At 42.3% G+C, this 19,376-nt stretch overlaps 1 protein-coding gene across 2 annotated transcripts in view; it reads right to left on the bottom strand.

The window, feature by feature from the left end:
• ADGB (androglobin) overlaps positions 1 to 19,376 on the bottom strand; it is a 1,448,570-nt gene that overhangs the window by 918,041 nt on the left and 511,153 nt on the right. The gene's annotated exons all lie outside the window — the stretch shown is intronic.

Raw genomic sequence — 19,376 nt, 5'->3', positions numbered from 1 at the left:
CCCCTAAATGCCCCAGATGTTCACTACCCCTTGCTAACAACTTACACATTTTCTTTGAATGTTCAGCACTTGAAAAATGTTGGACTGAGGTGGGTGATAACATTCAAGATATCTTCAACACCATCATAGAAATCAATTTGTCATTAGTATTTTTTGGAGATGATGGTTGTCTCAGCCACACCCTCTCCCGGAAGGACAAAGGCCTATTAATTTATCTCATATTGTTGGCCAGAAGGGAAGTTTGCAGGAGGTGGAAGGATCCCTTACCCCCACAAAGGGAAGAATGGCTCAAAGCCTCATTCTCCATGGCTCGTCTAGACTACGAGGGCGCAGAAGATAAGCCAACAAACATCTGGCACCCCTTTGTGAGATGGGGCCAAAATGTAAAATTAATATAAATGGTCTAATGATTACACCAGGCTCCCTCACAAAAAAGGGACCGGTCGGATGACCCAAGCGAGTGCGGTATGCCGTGGGGGCCACAGATCACGAAGGCGGCTTCATAAGACCCACAGAGGCTTGTTAGGTCACTTCTGGCCCTGGGGACCCCATCCCCTAAGCCTTGGGCATTGCCTCTTTTTTATTTTTGTATTCTAAGGGGAGGGGGGCCACGTGGCCCCCCTCCCAGGCCACTTGTAGCCCCAGGGACCCCATTCCCCGGGGCTGGCCCTCTTCGTTGGAGACCGTGGGGGGGTCCCCAAGCCCCCCACGGTCCCAGCCGGCTCCCCGCGTTCTGCGGGAGCCAACCCCCCACGGTCCCAGCCGGCTCCCCGCGTTCTGCGGGAGCCGGCATTGCTTTTCCAACATGCTGCTCCCCAAGTGCAAAAGCAATCTGCTTTGCTTCATTGAAGCGAGAGCAGGTTTCCCGATCATGTCATGAATAATGTAATATGTGACATTATCAGCAGTGCATTGCGGGCACGCGAGCTATAGTTAGCACAACTAACTATAACAGAGGAATTTCTATGGTTTTGTATGAGTGAAATGTCCAGCTAACTATAACACTTAAGAAACCTATGTTTTTTCAGTAAATTTCAAAGGTTTTTTAAATGCTAATTCCAAACTATAATGTCTCTGAAACTTATGGTTTTTTTCAGTGAATTTCAAAGGTTTTTTAAATGCTAATTTCTAACTATAACGTCTCTGAAACCTATGGTTTTTTCAGTGAATTTCAAAGGTTTTTCAAATGCTAATTTTTAAGTGCAGAAGTAGTTATACCTATTTTTTGTACTGAATTTCTACAGTTTTTTAACTGTTTATTTATAAATATTTTATTTATTAAACAACATTATATATTTTTCTGAAAATTGCAAAAAAAAATTATAAATTTAAAACTGAAATATTTTTAAATATTTTGTTTTTATTGTATTTTAATATATTTATATAATTTTCTTTTCAATTTTTTTGGGGGGAGTTGCGCCCCCGAAACGTACCTACCGCAGTGGGTCTGTGTATTCTAGCTGCCATTTTGGAAAAGTTGTGAAGGATCTGTGTATGGTGAGCAACGAGTGCTTGGTTTTTTTCAGTTATGTCATATATACGTTTCAGCAGAGTTATTAGATAAGGACATGCTTCTGTCAGGATGATTGTAGGAGTGGACACAGAATCAAAGTGTGATCCCAGACAAGCATGACTATTACCTGGACTTTTGCAGAACTGACTCAGTAGTCTGCAAAGGGTTAAGGGACTGCATACATTGTGCACATTTCACTGTACCACTGCTTGTCTCAATGCCTGAGTCATTCTGCAAGTGCATATACAGTGACTGGGTTCCTAGAGTGCTAGTAGTTGACAGCTCGATACTTTTATAAGCGCTTATGCTTCAGCAGAGTGATTGGATAAGAATATGCTTCTGTCGGGATGATTGTAGGAGCGGACACAGACTCAGAGTGTGATTCCAGACAAGTATGACTATTACCTGTACATTTTCAGGACTGACTCAGTAGTCTGCAAGGGGTTAAGGGACCGCATACATTGTGCACATTTTACTGTACCACTGCTTGTGTCAATGACTGAGTCATTCTGCAAGTGCACAGACAGTGACTGGGTTCCTAGAGTGCTAATAGTTGACAGCACGATAAGTTTATAAGCGCTTGTGTTTCAGCAGATTGATTAGATAAGAACATGCTTCTCTCAGGATGATTGTAGAAGTGGACAGAGACTCACAGTGTGATTCCAGACAAGCATGACTATTACCTGGACTTTTGCAGGACTGACTCAGTAGTCTGCAAGGGGTCAAGGGACCGCATACATTGTGCACATTTGACCGTACCACTGCCTGTCTCAATGCCTTAGTCATTCCGCAACTGCATAGACAGTGACTGGGTTCCTAGAGTGCTAGTAGTTGACAGCACGATACGTTTATAAGCGCTTATGTTTCAGCAGAGTGACTGGATAAGAATATGCTTCTGTCGGGATGATTGTAGGAGCGGACACAGACTCAGAGTGTGATTCCAGACAAGTATGACTATTACCTGTACATTTTCAGGACTGACTCAGTAGTCTGCAAGGGGTTAAGGGACCGCATACATTGCGCACATTTCACTGTACCACTGCTTGTGTCAATGACTGAGTCATTCTGCAAGTGCACAGACAGTGACTGGGTTCCTAGAGTGCTAATAGTTGACAGCACAATAAGTTTAAAAGCGCTTATGTTTCAGCAGATTGATTAGATAAGAACATGCTTCTGTCAGGATGATTGTAGAAGTGGACAGAGACTCACAGTGTGATTCCAGACAAGCATAACTATTACCTGGACTTTTGCAGGACTGGCTAAGATGTCTGCAAGGGGTTAAGGGACCGAATACATTGTGCACATTTGACTGTACCACTGCTTGTCTCAATGCCAGAGTCATTCTGCAAGTGCATAGATAGTGACGGAGTTCCTAGAGTGCTAGTAGTTGACAGCAGGATACGTTTATAAGCATTTATGTTTCAGCAGAGTGATTAGATAAGGACATGCTTCTGTCAGGGTGATTGTAGGAGTGGACACAGACTCACAGTGTGATTCCAGACAAGCCTGACTATTACCTGGACTTTTGCAGGATTGACTCAGTAGTCTGCAAGGGGTTAAGGGACCGCATATATTGTGCACACTTGACTGTACCACTGCTTGTCTCAATGCCTGAGTCATTCTGCAAGTGCATAGACAGTGACTGGGTTCCTAGGGTGCTAGTAGTTGACAGCAGGATATGTTTATAAGCACTTATGTTTCAGCAGAGTGATTCGATAAGGACATGCTTCTGTCAGTATGGGTGAATTTTGCGGATCTGCGATCCGTAAATTTGCGCGAAATCGGCAAAAAATCAGCGAGTTTCCCACTGTCTACAGTGGCTAATCAGTAAGTGCTACCTCGTTGGTTAAATGTATAGTGCTTTTACTACACTACAGCTGTGTAAAGTGCCAGAAGAGTTGTCTCCAGTGACCATGTGTGTGTGAGTGTGTTACTATGCCATCGCGCCGAAGGGCGCAGGGGTCCCTTGAGTGATCTGTCCTTCATAGTGGGTAAATGGCGGGAAGACGGTGCACACAGCTAGTGTGTGGGAGGGGCCAAACGGGCGGGCTTCTATGCCAGTTCACATGCTTCTTGTGTGTAAAAAAGGTCAAAGACCGATCACAGCAGCAGATGAGGAGAAAGAAGCTCCTGGATACAGGGACTGCACAGGGATTGCGCTCGTGAAAGCGAAGGATGCAGAGGCCTCTATCCAGCATCACAGCTAATTTTCGACGGTAGATATGGGGAGAAAGCATACCTGCCCAGCCTCGACAAAGCTCACAATTATTTTTGGGCTGATGAATACATTACTGAACTTGAGCTTCAACTCGGGCACCTGCTTTATTTATATCTGTAAGTGCTTCCTGTTGAGGTTTCATTTTTATGACCGGAGCATCGTGCCAGAATGAACCCTGCCCTTATTTATGCAAAAATACGCCATCGTTTTGTGCGATACCTCTACTCAACTGGAATACTGGAATACTTTCTAATGGCTAATCAGTAAGTGCTACCTCGTTGGGTAAATGTATAGTGCTTTTCCTACACTACAGCTGCGTAAAGTGCCAGAAGAGTTGTCTCCAGTGACCATGTGTGTGTACTTTCTACTGGCTAATCAGTAAGTGCTACCCCGTTGGGTAAATGTATCGTGCTTTTCCTACACTACAGCTGCGTAAAGTGCCAGAAGAGTTGTCTCTAGTGACCATGTGTGTGTTACTATGCCATCGCAGGGGTCCCTTGAGTGAGCTGGGCATAAAAAATAAAAAAATCCGCCCGCTCGCGAATTTGCAAATTTTTGGGAATTTCACGAGATTCGCGGATCGTGAAATTGCCGAAAATCCGCAAATTTCGCAAGTGTAATGGATTTTTGGCCGATGCTTAGATGATTGTAGGAGTGGACAGAGCTACTTTAGAGCCATAGAACAGGTCAGCAGAGCAGCTTTAGAGCCAGAGAACCAGGTCAGCAGAGCTGTTGTAGAGCCAGAGACCCAGGTCAGCAGAGCTGCTGTAGAGCCAGAGAACCAGGTCAGCAGAGCTGCTTTAGAGCTATAGAACCAGGTCAGCAGAGCTGCTGTAAGGCCAGAGAAACCAGGTCAGCAGAGCTGCTTTAGAGCCAGAGAACCAGGTCAGCAGAGCTGTTGTAGAGCCAGAGAACCAGGTCAGCAGAGCTGCTCTAGAGCCTAAGAAGCAGGTCCGCAGAGCTGCACTAGAACCAGAGACCCAGATTAGCAGAGCTGCTCTAGAGCCAGAGACCCAGGTCAGTAGAGCTGCTCTAGAGGACGAGATCCAGGTCAGCAGAGCTGCTGTAGAGCCAGAGAAACCAGGTCAGCAGAGCTGCTTTAGATGGAGAGAACCAGGTCAGCAGAACTGCTTTAGAGCCAGAGAACCAAGTCAGCAGAGCTCTTTAGAGGGAGAGAACCAGGGCAGCAGAGCTGCTTTAGAGCCAGAGAACCAGGTCAGCAAAACTGCTTTAGAGCCATAGAACCAGATCAGCAGAGCTGCTTTAGAGCCAGAGAACCAGGTCAGCAGAGCTGCTCTAGAGCCAGAGAACCAGGTCAGCAGAGCTGCTTTAGAGGGAGAGAACCAGGTCAGCAGAGCTGCTTTAGAGCCAGAGAACCAGGTCAGCAGAGCTGCTTTAGAGCCAGAGAACTAGGTCAACAGAGCTGCTCTAGAGCCAGAGAACCAGGCCAGCAGAGCTGCTTTAGAGCCAGAGAAACCAGTTCAGCAGAGCTGCTTTAGAGGGAGAGAACCAGGTCAGTAGAGCTGCTCTAAAGACAGAGAACCAGGTCAGCAGAGCCGTTGTAGAGCCAGAGACCCAGGTCAGCAGAGCTGCTCTAGAGCCAGAGAACCAGGTCAGCAGAGCTGCTCTAGAGCCAGAGAACCAGGCCAGCAGAGCTGCTTTAGAGCCATAGAACCAGGTCAGCAGAGCTGCTTTAGAGCCAGAGAACCAGGTCAGCAGAGCTGCTCTAGAGCCAAAGAACCAGGTCAGCAGAGCTGCTGTAGAGCCAGAGAACCATGTCAGCAGAGCTGCTGTAGAGCCAGAGAAACCAGGTCAGCAGAGCTGCTTTAGAGGGTGAGAACCAGGTCAGCAGAGCTACTTTAGAGCCAGAGAACCAGGTCAGCAGAGCTGCTCTAGCTGACACTGACTGACTGAAACTGACTGACTGACACTGACTGATTGACACTGACTGACTGACACTGACTGACACTGATTGATTGACACTGACTGACTGACACTGATTGACTGACACTGACTGACACTGATTGACTGACACTGACTCACACTGAATGACTGACACTGACTGACTCACTGACTGACACTGACACTGACTGACGGATACCTCTCTACTACTCTACTACTCACTCTCTACTACTCTCTCTCTACTACTCTCTCTCTACTACTCACTCTCTACTACTCACTCTCTGCTTCTCTATTACTCTCTACTACTCACTCTTTACTACTACTCTCTACTATGATCTCTCTACTACTCACTCTACTACTCTCTACTATTCACTCTCTACTACTCACTCTCTACTACTATCTCTACTACTCACTCTACTACTCACTCACTACTACTCTTTACTACTCACTCTCTACTACTCTCTAGTACTACTATCTACTACTCACTCTCTACTACTCAGTCTCTACTACTCTCTCTTCACTACTCGCTCTCTACTACTCACTATACTACTCTCTACTACTCACTCTCATTAGATCACTGTAGTAAAGCTACTGCTCACCAGGGAAGTCTGCTGCTAGTATTCACAGTGCATGTTTCAAATGTACCCTATTTTTTCTTTCTGCAGCACTAATGATAACCTCTATGGCAAAATAAAGCCCTCATTTTGTTCTTTTGCAAATTAAATGTTTTAAGTGTTACCACTTTATTCCAATCAAGATGGCTTCAGGTGTTCCATACTTTTGTCATAAGTAAGACTGTTAGCGCTCTAGTTGTTCTTTAGAACACTCTGGGACATTCTGTCATTGGGCTATACTTGGGCTACATCTGGGTGATATTTGTGCTACATTTGGGCTCTTTTGTCTCTGGTGGCCATCTTGGGAGACTTATTTGTTATGAAGTTTCCTAATTTCCTAATTTAATACAGTCTCCTCAGTAGGAAATACTTTCAGTGTTTTACTTTGGTTCCATCAAGAAGGCATTCAGATGTGTCACACATTTGCCATACATTCTGAATGTTAGCACTCTAGTTGCTCGTTATATCACTGTAGTAAAGCTACTGCTCACCAGGGAAGTCTGCTGCTGGTATTCAAAGTGCATGTTTCAGTCTGCATATTAGAATGTTTTTATGAAATAGAAGAGGATTTGAGAAGTCAAAATATGCCCTAATTTTTCTTTCTGCAGCACTAATCATAATTTCTATGGCAAAATGAAGCTCCTCGTTTTGTTCCTTTATTCCAATCAAGATGGCTTCAGGTGTGCTATACTTTTGTCATAAGTAAGGCTGTTAGCAATCTAGTTGTTCTTTAGAACACTCTGGGAAGCTGCAGTAGAACACAAAGGGATCAACTGACAGTCTCTGCCCTTGTTGATGTACATGTTTTACTGAGAATGTCAGACTTCATTCTCACATGACTGAGAAAGATAATGTGAATTTACAGAAAATATGCTCTAAGTTTAGCTCATAGATCACCTTCCAAACCTCTGTGGGAAAAGCATGAGAAAATAGTTTTCTCTCAAACATGATGTGTGATATCCCAGCAGAAGGTTTTTGCACATGGTATAAGCACCTTAGAACACACCACAACTCCTAAAATGAGTATGGTACCATCAACAAATGATTTATAATGTAACTAAAGTATTAACTGCATAGCTTTTCAATGAGGTGCTAACATGTATATTGGTCCCAAGATGGCTGCCAACACTTCTTGGATGAAGTGCTGACAGCCAATCAGATCTCACGATGAGATGTGTTGTTAGGCTCCACCCAGATATATTTGTATTTTTTTCCTTTAATATTTAAAAAAATACTGAACAGATTTACACCATTTAACAAAAAGGTACGAGTGTGAACTAAGGACTAACTCTTTGCCAAATTTGGTGTAATTCCGTTCAGCAGTTCGGGCCGTAGCTGCGACTAAAGGTTCCTATGGGAAATTGAATGGGGAAAATAAGTTTTGGGACCCCCCTTTTTTCTCAGCCCCTGCTTGACGAATCACCCCGAGACTATCATGATAGGAGCGGACCAGAGCACTTCACCAGGTTTGAAAATTTCGTGAAGATTCGTCGACCGGCGATAAAGTTATTCCAAATAGAATGTTGCGGATTTCCTATGGAAAGTAGGTTCTAACTATAACTATGGGTGTATATATATATATATATATATATATATATTAATATATATATATATATATATATTTATATTATAATTTTTCTGTCATCTTTCTGTCATTTTCTGTTGCCTGACGTTGTGAATATGGTTTGGCAAAGATATTAGGCGGTTATATCTGTATATATTGTAAAATAATTTGATGACATGGGAGCTGGAGAAAATTGCCAGATTAATGAATTTGACCATCCAGGGCATAATAATGAACTTTCTCTACAAAGCATCACAAATTTGTATATAATGTATATATTGAGAGACTAGTACTGCATTTTTAGTAATGACGCTGACAAAAGACTGCATAGAAAATGGTCCTTTGTTTATTTCTTTGATTGCACCTTGCCGTACAGCGTCAACAAATGATAAAATGGCGTTGCCAGAGTTTGTGTTTGTAGCGGTCGATAAAGGCAAAACGCCGAAACGCGTCCCGCTTTTTGAAAAATAAATGGATTTTGATTTCACCCGTGAGTGCGGCACCTTTCTTGGCTGTCGAGGAAGTTTGAGCTTTATATATATATATATATATATATATATATATATATATATATAAAAGCTCCAGGGTCCCCCTCTCATTCCAGAAAGAGAGTTAAAGCACTCCAGGTTCAGGCAAAGTGTCTTTATTCAGCACACAACACAGATGACAGACGCGTTTCGAACTTTTAGTCCTTCTTCAGTGTCAACGACCTAAGGTCTATGACGCTTATTTGTACCATGTGCTACAGAAACAAAAAGCGGACTTTAGCGAAAATTATATGGATGTGAATTCAAACGCGGATGTGGGGTGATTGTGGCAGCCATATTTACATAGGAGAAAACAAGATTTACTAGCGATATATACACATATTATACAGTAATTCTATCATGATAGTATTCAAATATACAGAATATTTAACTATAATTTCCTAGTACTCGTTTTTCTATTTATGTACCCATATTGTTGATGCCACTGCCAGAAAACATAAGATATTGCCGTGTATCGGCATAGGTCTGGCATATCTACCCCGTGACCCAAGATCACAATTCAATTAAATGGCATCACGCTGTGTGGAAAACATAGAGACAAAACAAAACAAAATCTAGCCGTGGATCGGCATAGCTCCCATAGCATTCAACTTATACTCAATTAAAAATTATCCAGCAAAGTTAGCAAGGCATAATATTTACAAAATTTACAGGAAATTATCTAAAGTTTGCAGAAACCACAATGAGTTCAACATTATCTCAGGTCATTCAATTATGTTGGCCAAATTATCTTATTATATTAGTATATTTCCAAACTCTCGAGTCTCTTCGTGACCTGGACTCGCCTCAATGAAGAGCACTCAAAGCCAGATTCCAGCGTGGTAAAGCCATTTAATTCAAAACGCTCTGCCGCATAGCAAGGTATATATATATATATATATTACCTACTGGCGATAGCCAGTAGGTATATATAGTTAGGATTGTTTTCCATAGGGAAATCGCAACATTCTATTGGGAATAACTTTGGCGCCGGTTGAGGAATCTTCCTGAAATTTTCCTTAACCTTGCCTCGCGGCGCTCCGCTCCTTCCCTGAAAGTTTCGGAGGGGGATCCGTCAAGCGGGGGCCGAGATAAAAGGGGGGGCCCAAAACGTGTTTTCCCCATGTTAATTTCAATAGGGCGGTTGGACTCACTTTTAGCCCGAACGGCTGAATGGATTTCCACCAAACTTGGCAAAATTGTAGGGACTGGTACCCCGATGTGCCTTTGCTATGTCTCAAGATATATGCTCCAGTGGTTTTTACGAAAATTAACTTTGAAAAAATATATATTGGGCTACATTGGGCTATAATATATGTTAGAGCCCAACTGTAGCCCAATGTAGCCCAATGTAGCCCAAAGATGGCCACCAGAGACAAAAAAAAACAAATGTAGCCCAAATATCAGCCAGATGTAGCCCAACTATAGCCCAATGACAGAATGTCCCAGAGTGTTCTAAAGAACAACTAGAACGCTAACAGTCTTACTTAACACTTAAAACATTTAATTTGCAAAGGAACAAAATGAGGGGGTTCATTTTGCCAAAGAAATTATGATTAGTGCTGAAGAAAGAAAAATTAGGGCACATTTTGAGTGACTTCTCAAATCCTCTTATATTACATTAAAAAAATTCTGATATGCAGTCTCCCAAGATGGCCACCAGAGACAAAAGAGCTCAAATGTAGCCCAAATATAAGCCAGATGTAGCCCAACTATAGCCCAATGACAGAATGTCCCAGAGTGTTCTAAAGAACAACTAGAACGCTAACAGTCTTACTTATGACAAAAGTATGGCACACCTGAAGTCATCTTGATTGGAATAAAGTGGTAACACTTAATACATTTAATTTGAAAAGGAACAAAATGAGGGGTTTCATTTTGCCATAGAAATTTTATATATATATTATATATATATATATATATATATATATATATATATATATATATATATATATATATATATATATATATATATATATATATATATATATATATATATATATATATATAACCTACTGGCGATAGCCAGTAGGTATATATAGTTAGGATTGTTTTCCATAGGGAAATCGCAACATTCTATTGGGAATAACTTTGGCGCCGGTTGAGGAATCACCCTGAAATTCTCCTTAACTTTGCCTCGCGGCGCTCCGGTCCTTCCCTGAAAGTTTGGGGGGGATTCGTCAAGCGGGGGCCGAGATAAAGGGGGGTCCCAAAACGTGTTTTCCCCATGTTAATTTCCATAGGGCGGTTGGACTCACTTTTAGCCCGAACGGCTGAATGGTTTTCCACCAAACTTGGCAAAATTGTAGGGACTGGTAGCCTGATGTGCCTTTGCTATGTTTCAAGATATGTGCTCCAGTGGTTTTTACGAAAATTTACTTTGAAAAAATATATATTGGGCTACATTGGGCTATATATATGTTAGAGCCCAAATGTAGCCCAATGTAGCCCAATGTAGCCCAAAGATGGCCACCAGAGACAAAAAAAAACAAATGTAGCCCAAATATCAGCCAGATGTAGCCCAACTATAGCCCAATGACAGAATGTCCCAGAGTGTTCTAAAGAACAACTAGAACGCTAACAGTCTTACTTATGACAAAAGTATGGCACACCTGAAGTCATCTTGATTGGAATAAAGTGTTAACACTTAAAACATTTAATTTGCAAAGGAACAAAATGAGGGGGTTCATTTTGCCATAGAAATTATGATTAGTGCTGAAGAAAGAAAAATTAGGGCACATTTTGAGTGACTTCTTAAATCCTCTTATATTTCATTAAAAAAATTCTGATATGCAGTCTCCCAAGATGGCCACTAGAGACAAAAGAGCCTGTGCTTAAAAACTCTGTTAGCAAAGCAGGCATTTGAGATTTAAAAAAACGTTTTAATATATAAAAACGTTATCCGCTAATAGAATTAGCATTTAAAAAACCTTGCGAATTCAATGAAAAAACCATAGGTTTCAGGCCTTATATAGTTAGGAATTAGGATTTAAAAAACCTTGCGAATTCACTGAAAAAACCATAGGTTTCAGGAGTTTTATAGTTAGGAATTAGCTTTTAAAAAACCTTTGAAATTCACTCAAAAAACTGTAAGTTTTAGTGGTGTTATAGTTATCTGGACATTTTACTCATACAAAACCATTGAAATTGCTCCTATATAGTTAGTTGTACTAACTATATTTCGCGCACCCGCAATCCACTGCTGATGATGTCACATATTAGATCATTCATGACATGGTCAGTGACATCACTGATGACATCTCAAATGACATCACTGATGACATCACTGATGACATCATCCACGTGACAATCACATACACCTTTTCATACACTATTACAATTTTTCATCACTCTTTGTAAAATACAGAGTATCATATTTAAATCCATTGTCACAGCAATACAAGTATCTAAAAATCCACTCAGTGATTCATAGATGTATACACACATCTAATCACTTACCTATGGATTCACTCATACATGCTGTCAATGAACAATAGAACACTATCAAAAATACTTATACATCTATATCGACATTAAACAACAGCACGCATCCTATTCACATATGAAGTCAGCCTACTCACTTATGCAAACAATGGATCATACTTACATATTTACTTAGCAAAACACTTATACAAACACCACTTCTTCTATTCATTTAGATAGTAAGTCATACTTAGTGAATTATAAAATCATTATTACAAGTATACAGTTATCCATACAGTCACTCATACAATCATTGTGTCTTATGTATACTTATTTATATACAACAACTGACACATACACTGCCTTTTATTTTTCTAGTTTGTTGGACCTGTACCATTGAGAAATATATTTGCTCATCACCACACCCATAAAGATATTCACTCACCCAAACAACTGTTAGAACATGTAGTTTTAACTTCATATATCTACTGAATCAACTATTCACACATCTTTGGACACTCACACCCCCCCCCACCGAACCACACACACTTTCACACTCCCATACAAATACTCAGTTAACTAATCAATAACTAATATAGACTTTCACATAGCTAGTAACCAACTGTAGAATCAGTTTACACAACAACTGACAAAGTGATACAGATATTCACACAGTTTAGTCACTATCCACTATATTTAGTGAGACATTATAAATTGGTCAAGTAAACAGTCAATTACACTGCTACTAAATCCTCCATCCAAATATTTATTTATATATATCCACTTATTCTTCAATGCAAATTGCTATATATATAATGCATATTTAAATAACGAAGCAAACCACATTCACTGGATGATGTCATCAGTGATGGCATCAGTGATGTCATTTGAGATGTCATCAGTGATGTCACTGACCATGTCATGAATGATCTAATATGTGACATCATCAGCAGTGGATTGCGGGTGCGCGAAATATAGTTAGTACAACTAACTATATAGGAGCAATTTCAATGGTTTTGTATGAGTAAAATGTCCAGCTAACTATAACACCACTAAACTGAGGTGGACAGTGGTGCAATCATCGCTCCTCACCTAACAAGGAGTTATATTTTAATGACGAAAAGCAGCAGCACACTTGTTTTGTAAGAAACCGGGAGTCATGGCATTATTTTGGGACTACTACGACCAGAATGCCTGTAAGACGCCCACATGGGCGGGACTCGCTATTCAAATAAATTAATTGGTTTCAATGAGCCTGCTTCCTTCGTTGTTGTCAGCCAGTGAACAAGAGCGGCAAACACGCTCGAAACGCGTATGGCATTTTGAAGAGCTGTGGGGCATGCTGTCAACTGAGCTACCTGTGGCGATTTGCGCTGTAAACCCTCTGTATGTGGCGGCTCCTCAAGGGCAACCTTTTGTGTATGAATATATATATATATATATATATATACTCACTGAAAAAACCATAGGTTTCACACCAGTTATAGTTAGGAATTAGCATTTAAAAAACCTATTAAATTCACTGAAAAAACCATAGGTTTCACACCAGTTATAGTTAGGTGGAAATTTTACTCACATAAAACCATTGAAATTCCCACGTTATAGTTAGTTGGACTCACTATAACTTGCGCGTGCAATGCACTGCTGATGACGTCACATATTACATCACTCATGACATGGTCAGTGACATCACTCATGACATCACCGATGACATCTCAAATGACATCACTGATGACATCATCCAGTGAATGTGTATCTTTCTGAAAAATAAATATTTTTTATATATGTATATCTAAAGGTTCATGGAAGAATAAATGGGTAAATAAATGTCTAAATGGATGTTTTTTTTGTGTAAAATTGATTGGTTAACTGACTTATTAAATGTATCTTAGTGAATACATATATTAGGGAGTAATGTTTAAATATTTAAATATCTGTATCTGTGTCTCACTTTGTGTATAAGTGGCTGCATGGGTTGGTGAGTAGCTACATGAGTGTGTATATGGGTTATTAGTTGTTTTTTTGAGTATCAGTATCAGTGTCTGTATGGTTCGGTGGGGGATATTACTTAGAGCACAGATGCATGAATGAGTGACTCACTATTTGTATGTATTTTGAAGACAGCATGTGTGCAAGACTGTATGGGTGGATGATTGTGTGTATGGGTGGGTTAGTGAGTATGTGTTTTTATAATTGATTGTTTAAGAGAGTAAATATGTTTCCATTTCTGTAGAAGTATGTGTAGTGGTGTGTATAAACTGTGTGTATATAGCAGTATAATCAAGTAAATGTTTTTTGATAGTTTATTTGCATGTGTGAATTTGTGTGTGAGTAACTATATGGATGAGTATTAGTGTGTAACATGATGTATAGGTGTATGAGTACATATGATGAGTAAGTACATGCATGAGTACTATATAGAACTGTTGGTGAATGAGTGGATGTGTATGTAGATGTTGGAATTACCTAATAAGTTGTAGTAATTGGTATTGGTTTCTCCTTTTTTAAGAAAATGTTAGTTTCTATTTTTGAATGTGTGTGTCAAAGGTTATTTTATGCTGATAGGAGGTCTGCCACTTTGTCACAAGGATGTTGCCATCAGTGATGTCATTTGAGATGTCATCAGTGATGTCATGAGTGATGTCACTGACCATGTCATGAGTGATGTAATATGTGACGTCATCAGCAGTGCATTGCACGCGCAAGTTATAGTGAGTCCAACTAACTATAACGTGGGAATTTCAATGGTTTTATGCGAGTAAAATTTCCACCTAACTATAACTGGTGTGAAACCTATGGTTTTTTCAGTGAATATATATATATATATATATATATATATATATATATATCATACTCCACTCCTTCAAAGAACGAGTAAGGCCACAGCTGAGGAACGATTTGGAAGCGCTTTATTGGGCTGCACAGACAACGGAGAGTATGTTCTCTTCCTATGGCGGATGCATTTCGGCGTTCTTCGCCTCTTCAGCGCCAGGTGCATGTGCTTGTGTGAACGGGTGTGAGTGAGGAAGATATGTCCTGCCTTCTCACCAACAGACCGCAGCTCCTCCCACTACGTTGACCTCACGGTGCATACACCTCTTGTAGTCCGCTTGATGTTCGGCGCCTACAAGGTCCAGCATGCCACAGCAGTGCATAGGTAGGTATCGCAGGAGTGGAGTGGAAGCGGAAACATTTGCTGCATAGTCTGTGTAATTTAATATCCAAAAGTACATGTGCGCAGCTGCGCTTCCTCCAGTCCCCATACCGCTTCAACCGCCGCAGCTCAGGAATCCTTTCTGGCGGGGGCAGGTCAAGGAAATCCGACCGGCCCGACGTGATGCACAATGAAATCCTCACCGTCATACTTCTTTCTTTGCTGCGTGGTGGACTCTGTATGTTCCGGTACCCCGGAGAAAACCAAAACTGCAAGCAGTGTTCCAGCATTAACAGAGTCTCTTGACAAAGCGGGAGCCTTAGAAGCGCATTACTGGAAACTGCGCCGGAATAAATCATACTCCACTCCTTCAAAGAACGAGTAAGGCCACAGCTGAGGAACGATTTGGAAGCGCTTTATTGGGCTGCACAGACAACGGAGAGTATGTTCTCTTCCTATGGCGGATGCATTTCGGCGTTCTTCGCCTCTTCAGCGCCAGGTGCATGTGCTTGTGTGAACGGGTGTGAGTGAGGAAGATATGTCCTGCCTTCTCACCAACAGACCGCAGCTCCTCCCACTACGTTGACCTCACGGTGCATACACCTCTTGTAGTCCGCTTGATGTTCGGCGCCTACAAGGTCCAGCATGCCACAGCAGTGCATAGGTAGGTATCGCAGGAGTGGAGTGGAAGGGGAAACATTTGCTGCATAGTCTTTGTAATTTAATATCCAAAAGTACATGTGCGCAGCTGCGCTTCCTCCATATATATATATAATTAATAAATTATTATTAGAAAATGTAACAATACAAGTAACTTAAAAATGTAATTAAAAACAATTAACATGTAGTAAATCAAAATAAAAATGGCACTGTGGGTGAGTTTTTAAATTAATATTCAATAAGTATGGTTTATGGACTAAATATAGTTTCATTAGTAATTGAATACACATTTAAATTAATGAGTTCCTTTGCTGTAATATTTTATTGTATAAGTTCCAGGTTTATGTCACGTTTCCCCCGTCCAAAGCATAGGAACAGATGACTCTGAGGAATGGTGGCATATTTCTTACAGTGGGGATCCTCTCCTTTTTCCACAGTCAGAGGATTCCCCAGACTGGATCGTGTATTGGAGCCCCCGACAGAGGTTACAGCCTTCCTGTTCCAGAAGAGGTTCCTTTAATTGGGAACTCCCACCAGAGGATCCCCCCAGACCATACGTCATTGACTCCTGGCCAATCACTGAAAAGGAAAGCCCGTCTTCAAGAGAGCAGAGAACGGACTCTGGAAGATGCTGTCGCTTGGAAGACGCCGATCCCAGGATTTCGGAGGAGGAGGAGACATCAGGCAAGAGTACTCCGCTGCTGGGGTTATCCGTGAGAGACGAGTGTCCAGGGACGTCGGGAGAGCCAGGAGGTCAACGAACCCACGCTTCGCCCGGCCACCATCCTGGAGGAGCGTGGCTGACACAGGTACGTGCCTGCAGTTGGCTCACTGAGAAATGGCCTTTTTTTGGCACCTCTTCTCACAGGCGAGGCGTAAGCAGGCTACCAGGTAGCAAATTCTACAGGCAACACCCCATATGCTGACATCAAGTCCATCATTCTGGTCCATTTGGGGATGGACGCTGAAGGGTACTGGGTGCGCTTCCGCAAAGAAAAAGGAGCCTGGTAATTGTGGATTATTCCACTTGTTTCCCTGAAGCCTTTCCCTTGAGAGCTCCTACCACCAAAAATATCACAGAGAAACTCATTGAGCTCTTCCCCAGGGTAGGCTTACCCAGGATGATTCTGACAGACCAGGGCACCCCTTTTGTCTCTCTTCTTATGAAGGAGGTGCGTTGGACCCTGAACATTGGTCCTATCAAGACGTTCATTTATCACCCACAAAACGACGGGCTAGTAGAGAGATATAACGGCACTCTGAAGCTGACCTTGAGAAAAATGCTTAGGAGAGAAGGGAAGGATTGGGATCAACTTCTTCCCCTCGCCCTATACGTCATACGTAGTCAAGTCCGGAGCAGTCTTGTATGTTCCTCCTTCGAGATGTTATACGGGAGACAGCCAAGATCGCTCCTTGAAATGACGAAGGAGACATGGGAGAAGGAATAGGAATAAGAGACCCGGGGTTTTCTCGAGTACACCCAAAACCTTAAACTACGGGATCTCGCTTATTTCAATTTAGAAAAACATACAGAAAGGCAGGAGTACCACTATGATAAAGGAAAGAAATGGCGACAATTAGCTATCAATGATTGGGTCTTGGTCTTACTTCCGTCCTCCTCCAGTAAGCTTAAGTAAGGTAGGGTGGATGGGCCTCTATAAAGTAGTGGGTACAGTAGGGAAAACCACTTATAGGGTCCAGGTAAAACCCTCTAAAGAGCAAACGTATCACATCAACCTGCTAAAAAAAATGGTTGGATCAGCTTCCAAAAACAGCACATCTTGTATTGCCAACCCCAGTAGAAGCCACGTGTACTCTTCCCCTCCTAGTGATAAATGACTCCCTATCCCCCCAGCAACAATAGTCTTTGGGTGCGATGTTGCGCCCTTGCTCTTCTCTGTTCTCAAATATCCCAGGGAAAACATCCTTAATAGAACACGTCATGGAGATAGTCCCTGGTAAGGTCATTAAACAATGACCCTACCACCAGGAGACAAGCCGTCACAGATGAAGTCAAGGCTATGTTGGAGATGGGAGTTATGGGTCCTTCCAGGAGTGAGTGGTCGTCCCCCATTGTCCTGGTCCCCAGACCAGATGGCTCCATCAGAATCTGCATTGAATTTAGGGCCGTGAACTCCATCTCCAAGTTCAATTCTTATCCCTTACAGAGAATCGACAAATTAATGAAAAAGTTAGGAGATGCCCAGTACATAACAACGCTAGATCTCACAAAAGGGTACTGGCAGGTCTCCCTTTGGAAGAGGGATGAAGAGAAGACTACCTTTGTCATGTCTGATAGTTTATGCAAATTCACCGCCCTCGCATTTGGTCTTCATAGAGCACCCGCCACTTCTCAAAAATAATTTATACCGTGCTCCGTGACTACCAGAGCTTCTAGTCGGCCTATCTAGATAATATTGTGATATTTATCTGTACCTTGGAGGACCACTTGGTACACTGTCAGGAGATCTTCCAGGCCCTGCTACGTGCTGGTCTACATGTGAACACAGAAAAATTGGGGGTTGGGGTTCAATTAAGGTCAGGTACCTGAGATATATATTGGGGAATGGGGTGATAGAGCCACAGAAAGAGAAAGTGAAGGCTAGCATGGATACACCTTTTCCCTCCACAAAGAGAGAAGTCAGAACCTATTTGGGATTGTTGGGTTATTATAGAAGGTTCATACCCCAATATTCCGAAATAGCAGGCCCTCTCATTGATCTCATAAAGAAAGAGGCCAAATCAAAGGATCTGTTAAACCCCTCAGAAACAGTGATTAGCGCCTTCCATCACCTGAAAAGAGCAATAACCACCAGTCCGGTCTTATCGTCTCCCGATTTCACTAAACCCTTCATCCTTCACACCGACGCCTCTGACTGTGGCCTGGAGGCGTTCTTATCACAAGTATCCCCTGAGGGCACTTAGCATGTAATCCTTCTTATTAGTATGAAGTTCTTTCCCAGCTAGAGGCGTTACCCGACTATTGAGAAGAAGTGTCTCGCCATAAAATGGGCTGTTGACAAACTCCGTTATTATTTGGAGGCAAGTCCCTTCACCCTATATACAGATCACGCCCCTCTCCAATGGATGAGCCGAAACAAGGGACATAATCCCTGCATCCTTAGGTGGTTCCTTTCCTTGCAGCCCTATGTCTTTGATGCGTGGCACCATAAGGGGGTCGAGAATGGGAGAGCTGACCTTCTGTCTCGTATGTTTCCTCTCCCTAATCGGGAGAATCTTAAGGGTGCGGTGTGTCATGGTTCCCCCGTCCCCAGCACAGGAACAGATGACTCTGAGGAATAGTGGCGTATTCCTTACAGTGGAGATCCTCTCCTTTTTCCACAGTCAGAGGATTCCCCGGAAATGGATTGTGCATCAGAGCCCCCGACAGGGGTTAAAGCTTTCCTGTTCCAGACGAGGTTCCATTAATTGGGAACTCCCACCAGTGGACACCGGCCCCGGACCATACGTCATTTACTCTTGTCCAATTGCTGAAAAGGAAAGCCCGTCTTCGAGAGAGCAGAGACGGACTCCGGAAGACGCTGTTGTTTGAAAGACGCCTTGCCGGGGATTTCGGCTGAGGAGCAGAAGGAGACATCAGACAAGAGTACTCTGCTGCTAGGGTTATCCTTGAGAGATGAGTGTCCAAGGACGTTGGGAGAGCAAGGAGGCCAATTAACCCACGATTCGCCCGGCCATGCTCCCGGAGGAGGCTCACACAGGTACGTGCGAGACTCTCAGAGTGGGCTGGGAGGAGGGAGAAAGTTGGCAATAGCGGGCGAGCTGTTTTAAAACCCCTGT

This window comes from Lissotriton helveticus, chromosome 6 (genome assembly GCF_964261635.1).
Source record: "Lissotriton helveticus chromosome 6, aLisHel1.1, whole genome shotgun sequence".
Taxonomy (NCBI): Eukaryota; Metazoa; Chordata; class Amphibia; order Caudata; family Salamandridae; genus Lissotriton; species Lissotriton helveticus.
Note: the sequence above shows the minus strand (reverse complement) of the source record. Positions and strands in the feature narration are given on the sequence as shown.